This window comes from Rhea americana, unplaced genomic scaffold, assembly GCF_003343005.1.
Source record: "Rhea americana isolate MKP2758 unplaced genomic scaffold, rheAme1 scaffold_36, whole genome shotgun sequence".
Classification (NCBI taxonomy): Eukaryota; Metazoa; Chordata; class Aves; order Rheiformes; family Rheidae; genus Rhea; species Rhea americana.
The window spans coordinates 850,286-870,561 of record NW_028186490.1 but is presented as its reverse complement, the minus strand read 5'-3'; the positions used below and the strand labels follow the sequence as shown (position 1 = coordinate 870,561).

General features: G+C 39.2%; 1 protein-coding gene across 3 annotated transcripts in view; it reads left to right on the top strand.

The window, feature by feature from the left end:
- The first annotated feature begins 1,888 nt into the window (after nt 1-1,888).
- The window catches only part of LOC146591752 (uncharacterized), an 89,380-nt gene continuing 70,992 nt past the window's right edge, over nt 1,889-20,276 (top strand). For all 3 annotated transcript variants that reach the window (XR_014896731.1, XM_085312235.1, XM_085312234.1), the window contains exon 1: nt 1,889-2,034. The gene's annotated coding sequence lies outside the window, so the exon portion shown is untranslated. The remainder of the gene's footprint in view (nt 2,035-20,276) is intronic.

The window sequence follows — 20,276 nt, the reverse complement described above, 5'->3', positions numbered from 1 at the left end:
ATGTAGATCTAACCACAAACTTCTTGTGATCATGTTGTAATTATACGTCTTCATTTCCTGTCTATAAAATGCAAGTAATGCTTTTTTTTTCCCTGTCATATGTATAACTATAAGCTCTTTAGAATAATGATTTTTCAGTTCATAAGGCCTGAAGCTCAGCTGTGACCCTTAGGCACACTATTAATACTGTTTTACCAATGAAATTATCTTAAGCTTTTGGCCACTTGTTTCTTATCCAAGCCAAGCAGCAGGATCACAGCTGACAGTTGCAGGGAACACAGCCTAAATGAGCTCTTGGAGCACTGTTTCATGCTATTCTTGACTAAGCTAAATACTATTAGGGTGTTTTGTTTTTTCCAGCCAATCCTATTTTGAGGACTGGGAAGAAGGACGCTTTCTCTGTTGTGTGCTTCTGGATTTGATACTCCCTGGTGCATCAGCAAGTGAAAAAAAATCACCCTGTCTCATCTAGCTGAAATGTGCTGTTCTGGAAATGCAATTTCTACTGGCATGAAATCAACAGGCTTCCAAAAATAACTGAGGATTACACGGCATTTACAGCTCTGTTTTGACATTGCATATATCTAGTATTATGTATTTATCTAAAAGATAAGTGATAAAGTTAAAGTAGCTCAACTCCATCTCTAGCTGAAAAATCCCACAGCTTTTAAGCAGTATAATGCTTTGGAAGCTTGGATTTGTTACTTTTGACTCAAATTATTTTTAAAAATAGGGACAGCTTTGCAGTTTTGGATGAAAAATTTGTTGAATCTAAAATGTGATCAAAAGGGCAAATCTGGCACGTCATCTCCCTGTGTATGCTATTCAGATTTTATTGGTATGGCTTTTTTCTAGATACCAGTTCAGTTTCATTTCTGGAAAATAATCTTACATCAATGGAATATTATAAAATGAGAACATATATGAGTGATTCTGTACTAGACCCCTATGTCCCCATAGAGAGGTTTGGAGGCAGTTGACTTTGTGCTAGAATAACTGTTGGAGGGAAAACTGGGGGAGTGTTTTCTGTCAGGATACCTGTTTAAAGGAGGTTTGAGGCAGTTACAGTGGTATATGGGCTATCTTCAATGTGAGTACCAGTAGTTACTGCAAAGCTGACTGGGCATTCTGACAGGAGCTGTGCAGTTAGTTGTGCATAGCTGAGCTAAAAGTTCTTCAGAAAAATCAAAGTAATAGCAATAAAATAGGAAAATACTGAAAAAGTACACTATATGAGAACATCCTGATAATAAAAAAGTTACTATTTACTCTTTCCCTTCATTTCTGATTTAATCTCCCCTTAGGGTGGGTACCAGTAAAGTTCAGTTTGTCATGAGTCTTAAATTTGTTAAAACTGCTTGACTTCATCAATAAATAGGTCACCTTAAAGACAGGAAAGATAGTTTATGATGGGCAAGTGAGATACTATATCATGTAGTATTTTAATGTAGTTTGTGGTATTTGAGGTTGATGTTTCTCTTTGGGGCCTGGAGAATAGCTTCCAAAATAGGCACAAGCCTCTAAGTTCCAGCTCCAGAGAGCTCTCTGAACTGTGAGTCTGTTGCTAGTAAGAATGTCAGATTTAAAGCATCCAGCTCTAAGTTGTCTTGAGATGCAACCACTTGTACTGTCAAGATAAAGAGTAGAATTATTCTCTTGTGGTAAATTAAATTGATTGACCTGGAGGGAATGTTATTTTGTCTATTTTGGAGCTCTGAAATTATTTTATTTAGCCCTTGTCCTTGTCTCTTTAGTTTTGTAGTTGTAGAGGACAGCATGATATAAATGCCAGTCGGAATACGTAATTCCTAGCCTAGCGTTTTTGCATGTCTGGCATCCCTTCACCACTGCATAGTGGCAGTTTTGATCAAGGGCTAGAGACTGTGGCTGGCTGTGGTGCCATTTGTGGACTCTGTCAAATCTGAAGCCTGAATTTTGCAACTGTCCAATAATTATGTGTTTTATTTTTCAGATGGGCTGAGCAACCTCGGCTGTGGAGTTGTGGATGCCCAGAACTTCAGATTCAAAACCAGGGTAAGTACCCTAAAGCCACTGGAATAACAGTTAGCCTAGTGATTATCACTGCTTCCCAGTAATCAGTCTCTGTATTGTGAAGATAATAGGGATGTTAGATGAGGTTAAACCTCACACTTGAGCTTTTTCTCTAACAAGACATTTAATAACTCTTTAACCACTATTCCATCATTAGTGGAGGGCTGTGGTGACAGCGTTTAGCCACATGGATGCTATAAAGTGTTGCCTGTGTTTGGAATTGAGACATCCTATTGAGACAACTTAGTTGCACTCTGTGTCTGTACAGACTGAATCACTAGCAAAAATGACCAGTAGATTTCCTCTTTCCTTTCTGCAGGGCTGAACTGAAGGATTCTGTTTTCTTGAGACAGCCCTATATAAGGGTAGATGCAAACATTTAGATACAGCTTTTGTTTGTTAATGAAGTCCTTTGTCTTGATGGCTGGTAGGTAGTATTGATGGTAAGGATGGCAGTGGTATTTGTCTGTTTGTCAAAAACTATTAATTGATGCTGTGGACTCTTGCCAGCTGTAAACAGAGAATGTCCAGCGTGGCTGACCCATGTCTCCTGTATAAACTCTTGATGATTGCTTATTGTTAGACAGGTGATAGATGCAGCAATTAACCTGTAAATGGGATCTGGTAATTAAACAGTAGAGATTTCTCCTAAAAAGGCACTCAAAAAAACAGTAAAAATGAGCAAGTTCGAAGTTACAGGACCAGTTTAGCTTTAATAGCAAGTATTTTCAGTGGCAGAAGGAAGCTTTTTCCTACAGTGGAATCAGATTTTGTTGCTATTATGAAGACTGATGTGAGTAAACTGGTCGTAACAAGCAAAACCTAAGTGGGTAGGCAGGATACTGTCTAAGCTTGTATTTGTGTCAGCATCACTGTCTTTCCCGTATTATGCAAAGAACAGTGTAGAAGACTGCCTGAGGTCAGCAGACCCTGAAGACTTTAGGTTCCGTATGTGGCCCCATCTCTGCTGTTTGCTTCTCAACATTGCTAACTTGTTTGTGCTGGTAGCACAGTGAATTACAGGATGCAAATGCGGAAGATTCTCTGCTGCTTCCTGGAAACTTAATAGCCTGCACTACTGAGTGTTTCGTTCTTTTCTCCACAGCTGCCTCTAAACCACTAGTCATTTGTATGCTGCAAGAAAATACATTCCTCATATGCAGCCGAGAGAATGCTCTCTAGGTATTGTGGTTTTGGTTAGTGTAGTAGGAATGCTATCTCAGGCCAGACTACTCAGCTGGGCATTCCTGCGACTGCAAAGCAGTGTGCATGAGATGGTAACAGCAGTTGCTATAACAAAAGGCAGCAGGCAGAGATCTAGTAGTGTCTCCTCTCCATGGAGCTTTAAGGTACAGAAAATAAGAGATTTCAGTTTCTTGCAAGCTGATTTCTGTTTTGGAGGAAACGGTGTATGTTGAAGGTAGATCTCTTTGCAGAAATGGATGGAGAAAAGGCTTTTTTAGAAGACTTCAGAATGTGTCACAGCAAAACCAGAGTAGCATATTCAGTAAGCCATCAGCAACTGTCTTAAAGTCTTCCTGGAAGATAGTTGTAGTGCTCTGTGTACACTCCCTGAAAAAGCTGGAAACCTGTTTGGCAGCAGTATGTATCTGAACTGTCTCCTGCAGGCCCGATATGAAGGTTATCCAGGGTAGTTGGAATGAGTTAAGGAGGATGCTGAGTTGCCCAAATTCACAACATAAGTGAAAGACAAACTTCAGAAGCAGCTAAAGCAGTAGCTTGTTTTTGCTTTTTCTTCTGATTTCCTTTGCCTCCTCATAAATGTTATTTGAAACATGGAAGCTGGATTGCAAAAAAAAAAAAAAAAAAAAAGAAATAAAGAGTAAGCTCTGAATGCTGAATAGGATTGCTTTATTGATACCCATGTTTGCTTAGCATAGACTGAAACTTTCAGATTTATCATCTGAAAATATTTCTTGTGAATTTAATGTCCAGAATTATATCAAGGGTAGATAATCTACTATCTATCTTAAATGATCAACGCCATTATTTTCCTAAATACTCTACTTGGTAGAGTATTGTCTTGTGAAGTTTGCTGGCAACTACAGGATAATATCACAATATAATAGCACAAGTTAGAGATTGGCATAACAGAACTGATTTGCAAATTGTATAGCTTTGTTGAAAAGCTGTGTAAGAATCCATTTTTTCTAGTTTCACAATGTGATTTAAGTTCTTGCTTTTTGATATTTCAAAGACTGAGGCTGTATGCAAAAATCTGAGCACATTGTTTTTGGAAGGATATTGTGGATGGGATGAAATTGGAGAGGCATTGAAGTAAAAGAGCTATGGCAGACTAAGAAGGAACAAAAGCACAGATAACGATGGATTTGTTAGTGGAATTTCCACTCCGTGAAAATAGATCTGTCCCTGGAACTTAAGTACTGTTCTGAACAGACTTCACATTGGATACCTACAGCTTTTAACTGGCCTGTACAAAAAGCCCTGTATTTTAAGGAATATCTCTTATTCATATGCTAAATGAATAACTTAGCTGTTCAGTCTTTCAAACTCATACAGAAGAACACTAAGAAATATAGCTACTGAACACACTCTCTTCTCAGTGTGGATTTCAGCTTGAAAAGGCCGTATGTGTGATCTTAACAAAACTAACCACACTACATTAAATTATTTTTTTTATGTTGTCCAAAGACTGCACTTAAAATAGCAGAAATTGCATGGGTGCAGTAATTCATGGATGTATTTGAGACTTGTTGAGTTTACAGATCAGAGTAATATCATGTTTTGTACTTGTGACCCAGATAAGGAAATGACACACCATGAACAAACCTCTGAAAAGGCTCTTTAATGAATATGTAAACAGAAGGCAGACACCAATATGTCTCAAATCTTTCAGCTGATACTGTGTCCAAGGCAGGGCTCAGAGGTGTGGTTTTGCAATGACTTACCTAATAGGACCGGAGTTCATCTGGGTCCAAAGGCTATCACAACAACAAACTTCACCTCTGAGGGACTTAGTGGTACAATGCTGATAATAAGTGGCCCGAAGAAAAGATTCCAGGGCTAAGTGATGGAACTGGAAAAAGAAATTTCTTCCTTTTAGCTTTGGACTAAGTTGAGCTGAGGTGAGAGTGTCAGACTCGGAGGAGATTCTGAGTGGTAGGCTTTGTAGAGGTCTTGGGAATGGTGGACATACCGAACGCTTACTATCCCAAATAACTTCTGAGTGATGAAGCATCTTTGAATGCACTTGACTGTTATCTCAAATTACATAGCATTGGGTAAGTTTTACCCACAGTTCAGAATGATACCTCCAGCTTTTGTATTAGTGAGGTGTATTGACAACAGTAAATAAGCTTCTTCTTCCCTAGAGAAGAGTTTGAAAGGGTATCTATCCCATCTTTCACATCCACTGTCTTAGCTGTAGAATAACAAAATGGTTATGGTTAGAAACAGAACAGCTATAAAAAGACTATTTTGCCTTTTATCTATCTAATTAACTTCAGGATAATAATGAAACTGTTACGAATACTTGATGTGTGAAGTCTGCTGAAATTGTATGATTTGAGCCTTGACTATGTGTATATCTCTTAATAATTTAAGGATACATCAAATTTAAGGAGAAGTTAACTGGAAGTAAATATTAGCTTTTGTACGCTATAATACAATGAAGGATGCCTGATCATCAGTTATTACATGACTTTTGAAATCAAATTTTCAATCTCTTCTCCACATTGCAGAGTTTTAGAGGATACTTTGTTTTGCAAGCCTTGACTATCTGGAAATGGTGTGTGTTGTCTTCATACCCCTTTCCCTCACTCCCCATTAAGATCTCTAGACTGTCTAGCTGAAAGGTTTTTGACTGTTTTCTGCCGGTTAGAAACATTCTTGTACATTAGATAAGGACTCTCTATTTGCAGCTAAACTCTTTAATGATTACTAAAATGATAGACAAAGTGTAATTATGCTACAAATACTAATTATTGGAAAAAAATGTGGCTACTTCTAGTTTTAAGACTGCTAAGTATTCAAAACTGCTAAATACTGTTTTTTCAAGACTGAGCTTCACATGAGCTTCACCCTTAGTTTGGGTGGTCTGATGAAGCTGACTGCGGTATTTTGGAATGTGTTAACAACTGGTGAGCTTCAATAGTTGAAAGTAATTCATAGTTTGCAGTCAGTAAAAACATTTGAATGGGGGGAAAATACCCATTAAACCTTAAAGGGAGTACACTTGCTGTAAAATATCCCTTAAAACAGAAGAGATGCCTTTTATTTTTAAAGAAATGTACTCGTATTTTTAAGGAAATGTGCTCATATTGGATAAGGTGTTCGTGACTGATCTTAGTATGGAGTCAAGTCTCAGTGAACACTGTGAATCCAGTCTCTACCCAATGCTGCTATAACTTGTAGCCTTGCTGGCGATTATCTGGAGCTTCAGCAGGTCACTGAGGTGCAAACAAGTCCTGCTCACTGATGCTTGTGCAAGAAGAAATGAGTGTGGAAAGTAACAGGGACACTCCAGGCACTAAGTATCACAGCTACTGAATCTGTTCGTATTTTTAATTGTGCTTTAACACTTTAGTAAAGTTCTGTTTTAAATATTTGGTTATTTGTTCTTTGTAAATAAAAGAAATGATGTGTGAAAAGATAAAGGCCACGTAATACCTGTCACCCAGAAAATGGCACTTTATATCCCCAAGCAAAGAAACCATCACACATAAATTCATAGCTTACTAGCTTTGTTAGATGTGATCTGTAGCATGAATTGCAACAACCCACATGGATCAACAATCCAGTTGCCATAGAAACTGCTTTTGAAAGTGCAGCCCCGAAACATACTGAATAATACAGCCCATGATATTTTGTTAGCCATAAGCCTTTATATGTATATGTTAGCCCTTTAAAATGACTATGAATGGCTGTGTGATGTGATTTCTTTCTTTGTCCTCTTAACTTCCGTTGACTGTAGCAATAGATTGTTTATGATTAACCCAGCAGCTGCTCAAGCTGCTAGGGATGACTCCATGCAGAATTCCTGACGTTGCAGGTATTATGTAGGGAGTAATAGGCTGCAATTATGTATTTAGCATTTGCGTATAAACGGCTTTGGCAGTCATGGGCCAAGTTCAAGAACGTGCCTGTATGTAGCAGTTACACTCATATATAGCCTGTTCACTCCTTAAAAGCTAAATATAACTTAATTCACCAGCTTCCACCACTCACCTCTAAACAGGATCTAGAGCGACCCTCTGTACAGTAGTAATTAGCTGATTCACATGGTGGATCAGCAGCGCGTGGACTTTCTGTTTCTAGGGCAGTGTTTTAAATCTTTTTTTTTTTCTCATTGCTGTTACCTATGGGCTAGTTCAGCTCAGTGTATCTGCAAGTTAGACCTCTGTGTCTCTGAGAGAGATGGCCATTAGAGCTTGCAGAAACACATATGGCTGAAGTGTGCGTTTGTATTCATCTCCTGGGTCATGGCTCTGGGCTGGATGTCTGTTCCGCTACACTCCTATAGCATGTGCTCTCTGTAGGTCTTCTGCCTTCAGGGCTGTCAATTCAATACTTCTTGTGTTAAAGTCACTTGGAATTGTGATCTTATTGAATTGCTAGGGTATAAAACTAAAATAATTTTTGAAGTGACTTACTGCAAGAAAGAGTGTTAAGTCTTTGTTCTACTGAAATTGAAAGAATGTAAGAAAGGAGCTTTGACCCTATAAATGGGCTTGCAAGTAGAGCAACAAACATACTTAGCCATAATTTAGTTCAAAATTGCTATTTTCAGCAGTTTTATCCTGGAGAAATCTGAGATTTGGCATGAAAAGAGATAGCAAAATCTTTAAACGATGACTAGACAGCCAAGTGTGGCTAATCCAAACAGCTTTTAAAGCCCCTATTAGATTAATAGAAAAGCCTACATTGCTGACCTATTCGTTTGCTTACACTTTAAGCCTTTTGGATACCTAGACATCTGGATGAGGCAACCATGGATTAATGAGATCTGTGTAGTAATAGTTAACTGAATTCCTCTTTAACCTTTAGCCTGTTGTTTAGCACATGTTCGCCACTACTGAATGCTTTGTGTTTGCCCCAAATATAATATTTTTATGAAATCATTGCTATTAATCAATACAGAAATGTAACTGAAATTGTACTGCTTTGCACACTCTGATGCCTCAAACTCTAAGTTTGATTTCTCAAGCATTCTATGTGTTGTAAAATCTGGCCCCTTGCTGCCTTTTTCAATTTATTCTTCTAAGAGTCTTGTTCAGATTTTAACTATTTATAAGGACCTTCTGATGTGCATTTTGGCTATTCTTACCACTTAATGGAAACTAAGTCTGAAGTAGTATAAAAGCATAACTGTTGCATGCAGTCTTGGGCTGTGTGCCAAAATTAAGAAGGGGCATAGGGAAGTAGGAATAACTGGAAGCAGAAAAGAATAATGTAAAAAAAGAATAAAGAATATATAAAGAATATTTGTCTCAGAATAAGTGGCTGCAATTTGGCATGAGTTTGGAAATTGCATCTGCTTGTGCTAGTGAATTTGGCACAAAGTAGTTGCCAGTTCTCTTTGATCTAGAATGATGCTGTAGTTTTGTAGCCCTTCTGAATATCATGTGGAACTCTAATCATGACTCCATGTGAGCCTTATTTCTTTTATTTCTCTAAAAGTGATGTATTAAAAAGGTCAGAAGCTTTGGGAAATTATTTGCCTATTCAAAAGGACTAAAATCCTAAAGATTCCTCTTCAAGAGATGATTTTAGCATTTTTTTTAGTAGCTTAACACATTTGTTGTTCATGTATTTACTGCTCAGATTGGCTCAATACTAGTAGTTTCTGATCCAGTTCAGAAATCCTTCCTCGTGAAGATGCCCCGGTTTTGGCCCTTCCTGAAGGACAATGGTGGGTTTAAGACTCTATTTATGATGAACCATAAATGTTGATAGGCTTTAAAAAAGGCTTTTGTGTGTTTTGAGTGATCTATCTCTTGTAACAAAGGACTAGGCTCTGCTTTGGAGAGGCTTGTATCTAGCATTTCACCTATCTGGGAGCTGTGGAAGTTAAATGAATGCAGTTATAGCAGGAGCCTTTAAGAAGGACCTTTCTTTTTTATATTTTTTATTTTTTAACAAATCTCATTGAAGTGGTAGTTAATGGATGTGGTGGAAAGAGATTTCAGCCTCTTATGAGGCCGTAGTTCCACCTAGGACATAAAGCCAAATAAAAATTGGTCTCTGTAAGCATTTGATGCAAAAGAGTCTTTGATTCTTTATGGAGCCTTTCAGAAGACCTGCAGTTTGCAGGAGTGGGACATCAACTTTTTAGTTCATCGAACAGTCCTGGTAGATATCCTTTTATTACACTGTGTCTTACTATTTCCATGTACTGGTAATCTGCATAGCAACAGCAGGGAGGGCACTTCAGGCATCCTGTGCTACTGCTATTTTGCAAGTCTGGACTAGTTTCTGCTGTGATACAGTTCTGCCGTGTCGACAGGAGAAGATTCAAAAAACGTTATTCTTCTACAGTTGTTTTGCTTTGATTGACAGCCCAGCTAGTCACTATGAAATAGAAAGGGATGCAAGTCCATGGTGCGTAAAAGCTAGAGGACCTAGGGCTTATATTTAAATCTTTAGATGTTGTCCCAAGGCAAGAGAGTAATGGGATTGGGAGGGGGATTATATAACCTAAAGTAAAACCAAATATAATTGGACTGACATTTCATAACATTATGAAATAGACCAGTGGGAAACTACAGATAAAGAGTGGCAGGAAATGTGAATGAAACCTGGTTCTGTGGGAATCGGTTCCCGTAGCCCCCTCTCTGACGGCAGGTAAAAGGCCAGATTCTCCGTTTCTCTCAGTTCCCTTGGCTGGCTCAGAAGAGCTGCAATGACTGACATCAGCTTAGGCTTTGGCAGAGCCCAGCTAACTGCCAGATTGTACTTCTGTGGGGTTTTGTAGCTCAAAATACTTTCATAGTTTTAGATAGAAACCTGCACATGGCAGAAATAGGAAAATGCCACTTTTTTTTTCCTGCAGGTATAAAGAATGGCAAATACCTGAAAACAAAAACAAGCTCCCTGAATTTTATTTTTCTTACTTGCTGTTAATATTTATTAATGTGAACGTTTTGCTCACAAGAACATTTCCTCCAAAAAGAAGGCTCTAAAATCTTTACAAAACATGCTTGCCCTAGTATTTGTGGTTTATGTACTCACTGTGATTTGACTCCAGTGAGCCACAAAGGGATACCGTGTGGGTCAAGCGAATGAAGGTGAACAGTAGGTGACTGGTGTAAATCAGCCTAGAATTGGCTGACATAAAACTGTCAATTTACTAATGCTTTACTTATGCTTTTAGGAATTCAAACAGTGATTAAGGAACACTTTCTAAGTTCAGAAACTAGTCAAATATTTTACTACAAAAAAAATCTAATGTTTGTTGAATTTTCCTGTTGTCATAAGCAAATTTTTATATTTATATTTAAAAAATATATATTTTTTGACAGCATATCTTGCAAAATTTATTACAGACATGGCAGAGCACACTTAAACTGAATCACAGCTTCTGCAAATAGATTTATCTGTATCTTTCCCAGTGCACTTGACTACTTTCAGGAATGACTTTTCTACTAAAGTTGATAGGCCTGTTTACAGAATAATAAAAATGCAGTCTAATGCTGCGACCACAGTGGGAAATGGTTACAAATGCTATACATAAACACAGGCATGGAACATCGTACTGAGACAAGAATTGCAGACGTAGCAGTATATAGGCCTGGTGAGATCATCAGATCCTCTGTACTTACTACAGTTCACTATAATCTCTTTTTGTGCTGTCCATGCTTTTCACATAAAGCACCTTGTTACAGTACTGTTATGAATTTGCTGCTATTTTGCTCTGTTGTGGCCTGTTGCTTCCCAACTTTAAGAATTGATTAGTATTCTCTAAAGCTGAATTTTAAGGAGCACAGATGTCTTCCTGGTTGTAAAGATAGCTTTAGTTGGTTATAAGATATGTCTTTACTTCATTATAAAATATCTGTGTTTGATGCATAATTTTTAGAAATCAATCTTTCTTATTGGCCTCATTGTAAAACTGATATTTCTTGAATATGATTAGCTAACACCTTTTTGCAGCCATGGAGAAGAAGCCTATAGAGAGGATAATGTTACACTTTTTTTTTTTTTTTTTTTTTACCCCTTTTAAACAAACAAGTTAAATTTACCAGAGGGAAAAAGATGGAAGAGGCTAAAAAGACCACAGGCTTCCAGTGTGGCCTAATACTGCACACAAACAAACTCGCAGTCACAGAACAGGTTTATATAGTCATGTTGCTCCACTGCTCCCTCCTCCTCAGAGTGTCGGGATCCCGCTCTGAAAAGCGAGAGCAGCACAGTCCTCTTCGCTCAAACTTGCGCAAGTATGGCCAGCTGCTTAAGGTGATACTAATATCACCTAGCATCATCAGTGCGTAAAACTGGAATATTATCTACAGGGATTACTTTCTTCAGGCTTACTAGTCTCAGGGAACACTTGATACTTTAAAATATATGTTAAAAAACTACATTAATATGCTTTCTCATTCCTTAACTTCTGAGATAGGCAAATAAACAATTGAAGTGTTACTGGATCCAGTAACATTAAGATTGACCTTTCATACATTGCCTATTTCACTGTCTATAATAAGTGTAAAATGATGTCTGTTTGTACTTTTATCCTTTATTTTCATAAGATGTTCAGTCAGTGCTGTTGACCTGAATGTTCAACTACTGTCTCTAATATTTGCTCAGTGCCATAGATGAAAATACCTATCTCGTGTTTTGTAATTGCAATTCAATTTGTATAGGTTTAGAGTGATTAGAAAGAGGAAACTAGCATTAGAAAAATAAATGAATAAGAACCAGAATTCAAATTGCAATTCCTTTGCCTGCTAATTGGGTTTCTGAGCATTTGAAACATTGAAAAATGATGCAAGAATAAAATCCTGAATACAAAATACTTGAAAATCATTAGGCTATTTTTTTTTCTAGTAACTCACAGTGTACAACACATACCACAGCATTCTCTTTTGAGAAGAAAATAGCATTAAACATATTGCTGTCACTGAGTTATTAAGACCTTGCAACTCATGTGTATTGTGTTAAACTACATTCAGATAAAGCTTTTAAGTTGACCATGCTGACTAAGTCAATAAAAATAATTTAAAAAGTGCAAACCAACTGAAAATCTCTTGCTGATATGATGCGGACACAATGATCTTAAGGAGAAAATTGGAGAGGCAAGTGATGACTAGACAAGATCACTATATTTAAAAACAAAACAAAACTATTACCCAAATATGTGCATGGGGAAGTAGCATTACTGAAGTTTTCTAATCTAGTGTTGTTGTCAGGAATTGAATTAGTCCTGTTTTGTAGGCATTTGAAATCCTGTAGGGAATTGTTTAGGTGGAGTCTCTGAAATAAGCCAGAACTTGGTTTCTTTCTTGTGCAGCTGAATTTACCTCCTGTTTAAAGAGTAAAAGAAAGCAGTTGCTACTACTCTTCGAAAATATGATCTAGTTTTCTCAGAAAGGTTATGACATTTTCTACAGTAAATAAGTCCAATGCCCATTTGAATAATAAAATATGCCTGGTCTTCATGGTTTTAACTGAAGTTGGTAGAGCAAAGTATCTTACAAAAGAAAGGCTATCGCCATCGTTCAGACTAGAGTGGCTGGATAGTGACAGGAAGTGGAAAGTCAGCAAACATGAGCTGGAAACGATATGTAAACTGTTACAACTGGATAAATGAGCAATTGCAACAATGTGCCTAGGATGCAGTGTTTTTTTCCTGGTTTGGTATCTCTGTCAGGACTAGCTTTCCCTCTAAAGATTTGGAGTAGTTGACTTAGTGTCTTTCTTAACAGGGAGGCATTCTTTAATCGCAGTTATAAAATACTGACCCGTTGGAAAAACACTTTTATTGTCAAAATTGAGAGAGGAAAAGTGACTCTGTAGAAGGCTGAATATTGTGCCATGGCATGTCAAGGTAGTGTTGGGTCTTGGCTGTGGTAGTTTTTCTTTGCCTGAGCTGATGCTAGCCGTGGAAAACTGCACGCGTATTCTCGTTCAGCGTTGTAGTTTGCCGCACGCTGGCCAGCCCGCAGCCTCCTGCGGGCCAGGTGTTGTGTAGCGTGCGTATGGGAACTCAGCACGCCTTGCAGGAGCGTGGTGTGCTTGTGTGGCTCACACGCACGGTGGGAGTCGTGGCCTCCAGCTGCCAATAGCAGTTTTTATCCAAAGCACGGCTGAAGCAGAGGGACAGAGCGGAGGGGTCAGAGCCGTGAAATGCGCTGGCTGTTACAGCCTGCAGGGCAAGCTGGGAGGCAAACTTGGCGCCTGCCTCAGGATGCACCGTAGCTGCATTTAGGCTCGCGTTATGGGAAGGATCCAGTATATATAGTGTGTTTGCTTTTCCTGGCTGTAGTAGGATCAAATTGGACTTTCTGATATGGATGCTGAAGCTGACTTTTTTAGCCCTCTCAGATTGCAGATTCTGACCCTCACTCAGACCCTTTGAACAAGTTCAGCTTATTAGAGCATGTGATGACATTCAAACTTCCGGGAATAAAGACTTTGGCCTCCTGTCACTGCTGTTTTGCCTGCCATGAATAACAGTCCTGCACAGAGCACAAATCCATTTTTGTCTTGCTTTCTGTGAAGCAAGGTCACCTTAGTTTCACCTGACCATTCTGAAAACCTAATGGTACCACAGACTGTTTTTCTTACCAGTATTTTCAGTCTCTTTAGCACTGTCTACCATTTCCCAAATGCTGTGTAATGAATTTACATTAATGTACCAAAGATGATAAATTTCCTTGAGGAGCTATTTTCAGCCTAGATCACAGTGCTGCTTTTATTTGCTGATGGACCACTTTATTTCTTTGCCAACATTCCTGGATGTTTCTGGTTCTTATTTATTTATTTTTCTAATGCTAGTTTCCTCTCATTAATCACTCTAAACCTATACAAAAGTGATTCTCTCTTATTAAAAGAAATCTTTCACAGAGCATGGGCCTTATGTTACTTCCTGGATATATTTTAATCTTTTAATTAGACTACACATTAAATAGCAAAATACCTGATTAGATATTTTCTCTTTCTGTCTGTGGCAAACTAGTATTTGAAAGCTTAACCCTAGCGACTGATTCTGGCTAATCATATAGTATATAACTCATAAGCCTCAATGTGAGCATCTCTGTAATGCCACAGTATCTCAGCCCTGAAAGGGCTCATCCCGAGGGAACAATTCAATGCCTGGTTGTTAAGTAGGCAAAAGCAGAAGTATATAAGGCAGATACAGTTTCCTCCCATTTACTGAGCAGAAAATGAGCTTGCTAGCTCTGACTTTTTTTGGGAACCTGGCTTGGGACTAAAATAAGATTGGGATTTTTCAGTGTCCTTACAGTTGGTTCCATTGTGTCTCATAGGATCTCCGTGCATTCAGTAATCCTGAAAATCAGACTCTGTTTTATCAAGAAGGGCAATAGACTATTGTGGAACAACTAGTCTCAGTGGTATGTCCTACCTTAGAGTCATGTTTTGGCAGGAGGGGGAAAAATCAGAGATGGTGATGCCTCAAGTTGCATGTTTAAATTATGTTTGCTATTGCTACATGAGTGGGAGGATACAAGTGTGTAGGGGAGCTAGGTGACTGGAACCAATAAAGCAATCCCTCCAGCAGAAGTAGGTGCCAGTTATAATACAAGTCATCTCTATGTGTGTGGGGGAAGAGAACTGAAATAGGTGATTTAAGAGCAAGTTCCTCCCACACTGCATCATCTAGTGAGAACTGGGATGAGCTTAGCTGTACTGCAGTGGTTTTTACATCTCTTCTGTTTCTGAGGAGCCAAAAGGTGGTCAGGAAACATGTGAGTGCCTAAAGGGAGGGGGCTTATGGGAGAAGAGTCTAAGGCTTACTTATCCGACTCAGTAGATCTCTGTCAGTCTGTAAGGTTTGGGACAACTGTATGTCGGGAGGATGCTCATAAGAATTTCAAGGAACCCCAACTCGTTGGAAAGTCATTTCCTAGGCCAGATTGCATTTTCTGATTATTGCTCAATCATTTCTGTGCTCATACAAGTAACTCTGAGAAGTAAACCTAATTTGCTTTTAAAATGCATTCTCTTATACTGGAAGAGCAGGTTTTGGGAGGTGGAAGGGAAAAAGGGGAAGGAATACTAAGGGATGGGTCCATCTCATTCCCTGCACAGATCCTTCAGCACTGCTTTGAGTTATACCTGCTGAGTGTAGTGCTGAGCTATTGATATGCTCAGTACAGCTTTCAGGAACAGAAAATGAATACTTCCAGCAAATTCACACAGGAGGAGCCTGTCTACCAAGTGGAGCCACCTCCCTCCTTGGTTGTGTTTATGAAAACATTGTTTGAATGGAGAAAATAAGAGAAGAGCAAACAGATTGCTTGACCCACCCAGCACTTCTCTCTGCAGCACAGCCACTCCTGCTGTGTGAGATCTGTCACATGATGGGGAGACGCTTCTGGGAGCTGTTATTTTAAAATATTGGCAGCACATTATTGGGTGGGACTGCTCCATCTTGTATCTTTTTACACTCTCCTGTTAGCTACTTTTTCTACTTTATACCTCTTCTTGTCCTGCTATATGAACTATAACAACACAATTCTTGTTTGTCCTCTCTGTGGCTTTTTTCATATGCTTTGGTTAAAGGTTGTTATGTGGGTGGTGTGCCAGAGGCCAGTCATCAGTATGACTCTTGTGAGACTCTGGTGCTCATTCTTGCTCCAGTGAGAAAATATCCATCTCCAAATGGCATGGATTGCTTTTGCTACTGTACTAACCCACCAGCATGTGCCAGACTCTGTGCCCAAAGGCATAGGAGTGGCAATGTTACTCAAAATGCAGATCATCTGCACAAGGAGTGATAAATGTCCTTGTTTGCCCTTGCTGCCCGGTTATATAGTCAGAGCTTCAGTCTGGCTGCAGATTCCTGCTGTGCATTTTACAGCTGTTTGCAGTTGACTCTGAACCTGGCTCCAGGAGGTCCTGCCTCACAGTCTCCTGTTCCAACCGCTAGACAGCAACGTCCTTCCCGTTTATTGTTTATGGCAGCGGATGTTCTGAGGGAGAAGGAATGGCAGAGAAGTGATAAACCTAAGCCCTTGTGTTATGTTTTTTTTGCTGTCTTGCTGTTTTGGCTAGTAGCTAATGATATTTGCAAAGCGCCTTGCTGTTACGCAGGGTGGTTCCATTGCAGAGAGGGAGATGCTTTGGTTCTTGCTGGGTGTTCAGAAACAATGGACCGGTCACAAAGGATTTTGCTTTAGCTGTTGTTTCTGTTGGCTGGCCTGCTCCTGATAACATCTCCTCCTGCGGTGTACAAAGAGTGCTTGAGCTAAGGGCTTTAATATCTTGCATGGTCAAAGTTTTGTTTTAAAGGGTGTAGTGGTTTATTTTTGGAAGGAACTGAGGAGTGGCCACATAGCACTGAACTCTCCTATCCTGTTTATCATCTCCAAGCCCAGCCCTTCTCCCAAAATGGGTTTTCAAGATGAGGCACTGTGGTACACAGCAAGGCTAAACTACTGGATAAGATTTGACAGTCAGTTTTCCTTCGGCAGTACTCGTTGGCACAGTGGTTTGAAAATGAAAAGTGTTGCTTGAGGATAAACCACTTAGGCTAATTCTCCTAGAATAGTACCACAAACTCTGTGGAGTCCCCTTATGAGTAAATTTGCTCCTTTTCCTCCAAGAGTTGTCTTAGATCTGCTACAGCCTGATAGCCTTAGCTAGGGAAGAGGCTGATTAAGTCAAAGAGGGGTTGATTCACAGCTCAGCTGGAAACACTTTTTTTTAAGGTCAAATATTTGAGTTCTCTTGTTGCGTCTTTTGTCCTGCTGCCCTGTCTAGTGTTTTGCTTGTACTCTTGGCTGAATCCAGCACATAACTTTTTCTGCACTGCTGGCAACATGAGAGAGGAAAGTAAAGGGTAAATTAGTACTAAAGAGAGCTATAAAAGCTAGATTGATGGACACTAGCAAGACCCTAATTTGCAGGCTCGTAGAGTCCCAAATAATCTAGTTTAGCTGTCTGAGAATTATAATATTGCTAAACTTCTAATTACGTGCTCCAGAACCATCACTCGTCTCCTGCACTGGGAGCTCTGGTGTGCCTAAATTTATCGCTTGTTCATTGTGTATTACTTTCCTGAATGAATGCTGATAAGCATGGCTGCAAGAGCCCAGGTGCTTAAATCTACTGACTTTAATGAGGCTTAAACATTCTCAAGTGCTCTTCCTGTGTTGGTGCCTGACTGCTCAAAACTCTAGTGGCTTTCCCAGCAATTGGATCCAAGTTGGAGGGACTAAGAAAACTCAAGCTGAGGGAAGCACAGCAACCTGCTTTGATTAAGAGCGAGTATTGAACATTCGGCTTGGAGTGATGAGTAGAAGATATGAAGTACATAAAACTGCACTGGGCTTTCTGTTGCTGTCAAAACATCTTTAAAAACATTACCAAAAAACTGACCACCTATCAGTATAAGACTGGACTTTAATGAATAGAAATAGGGCAGGCCTTTTCCTTTTGAGTGACTATCACACTAAGCTAACAGAGCTTGCATTTGTGCAGGCATATGTACCAATGCTTATCTACAGCATTTGATGGTCTGATCACCTGATTTTAGATCTTCTGATTTTAGAAAAAAATCCTGTGAGTTTTATTCATGTTCTGTTTCCCTTCCACAGAAGATGCTGTGAATGGATATTATCTAATGAGATTGTGAACTAATTGGAAGCACCAGCCCCATGAAAGTCTTGCATCATATAGGAGTGTTTTTATGAAATCCTATTAAGTGTTGAATGCAGATGGGAAGAAGGGTGAGGAGAAGGCTAGGGGTGCAGAGAATACATTAATTGTTTCCCAGTTTTGTGCAACCTAGTGCTAAAATTGCCCCAGCAAAAATTATGTCAGTTTGTACCTTGCTTTAAAAATTATAGTGACTGTTGATCTCTTGCACTCTTTCAGAAGCTGAGAACTGAGGAATTGTTGCTGTCCAGGCCTTGCTGTCTCCCCTAGCTGCATTTCCTATAGCAGGAACTGAGGAAGGAACAGCTGTGACTGTCCCTTTCCACGAAAGGATTCCCTCTCATGGGAGAAATCCCTTGCTGGTTGAGTTTACTAAGTTTTAAGCCTTCTTAGTGCTGATTGTCAGACATAAGGCAGATGCAACAGCTTCAGAACTAGATCTTTCAAAGATAATACTAGATATAGAACAACTGTTTTCTGAGAAAATGATACTGGGATACCTTTTTTGATGTTCCTTTCTCATGGATTTCATTGTATAGTTCATGTGCATCCCATCAGGCACTGTGTATGGGGCTTTCAGTTCTCATAATTAGCACAGTTAATTCTTGACCATGAGGTTTCTAGGCCTTATTGGTACCTTCTCTGACAATATTGCTCTACTGTCCCCCCAAAAGGATTTATCCTTCCTGTGCTGAGTACTATATGAAACTATAACCTCTTCCTCAAGCTGTTTATCTAACTGGGGAGATTCTTCCCATATCTGATCTGGTCATCTTACTCCTAACAGTGACACAGGTAGCTGTCCGAGTGTTCCACAGAGATATTTCACCTTAGTTTCTTACCGCCTATCAATCCTAGGGATCTCTTCTTTATTAAAAATAAATACTATTTAAACATTAATTTAATTTAAATATTTAAATTAAAATAAATAAAATGCAGAAACAATTGTTGTTTCCTTAAAAGGCCATTTTGGCTTGTTAGAAGCAAGATGCCTCTAATAGTTCTCCTATATCCTTGCAGTTCGGGTACAGATCCACATGAGGTCTTCTGTTGCTTTTGTTCTCATTGGGTTTAGAATGTTTGGCAGAGGCTTGACATTACTAGGTTAACATTAACTTTAATGAAAATTGAATATTTAACCATACTGCAGAACATTTAAACAAGTCTACAGATTCTAGAAGAGCAGTCAGAACAACCAAAATGTGATGTTGCAAAGTTTTGTACTTCTCTTGTATGTTTTGAACAACTAACATTTTAATGAGTGTTTCAGTACAGGTCATTTGGATAATACAAATTATTTTATCACCAAATGTCCTTTTCTTCTAATGGGAAAGTTTAATAAAATACTTTGGCATCTGTCCCAGCTAGTACTGCAGTAGTTCCCTCTCCTACTGACAGTCTTCTTGTGCCATGAAAATATTTACTTAAGCATGGAAAATTCCTTCATGTTTGCTGATAGTGTGCTTGGAAAGCAGTAGTAAGATCACAGTGCAAACCATGTAATTACTGTAGGAGTAAACAGCAATATGAAGCCCACACATTTTCTAGTATTGAATTCCAGTAGGTTTCTGATATAAAATATTTTGTAATGCAGATTAACATGAGCTAGACCAGAGGTTTCTAAAGAGTTTTGCTATGACAGCACATGTGGCTACAGAAAGTTCACAATGGACAGATTCCTGACATCTGCACTAGTAGCTGCTTCGAACTGCACTGGCCTTGCATGAAGTTTCTGATGGCTTCATTTGAGAGATGTTGTGCCAGGCCCAGTAAAACTGAAGGTCTTCAGGACTGTAAGTCTCATCCCACCTTTTATGTGTATGCTTTGAAAGAGGGCAAAGAGACTTGCCTAAAACTAGGCAGGAAGCCTGTGACTACAGGGAAATGCATACATGTAGGTGAGAGGACTGCAGTGAATTGCCTTTCTATAAGCTCCTTCATGGCTCCAGGGGAGTAAGGAGCAGATAGGATTGCTACAAAAACACTCCCCCATTACCTAAGCCATACAGCTTCAATAGAAAAGCCAATGTTTGGCTAATGCTGCTGTAGAACTGGCGTAGGAACAGTATAGGCAGGCTTGCAGCACAACCCATTTGGAAGAAGAGCAGGTATTATTGCTGAAGGCTTTATCTGGACTGTATCTGTGCTGGCAAAACAGAAAGGCATGCTTCTGTCTTAAAATAGCCGAGCTAGGACTCCAGGTGTTCTTATCACCATGGTATCTAACCTTATTTTGATATCAATGTTGCTAAAGGCAGCACAGGAAAGATTGCCCGTGGTGTGAACTCTTTATCACTGCTGAGCAGACCCAGGGTCATCTTTGCGAGTGAAAGCCGTTCTTTGCCGCCTCCTGGATGCACTGCAATAGGAAGGGATGTGGCCTCTGGAAATGCCGTAAAAGA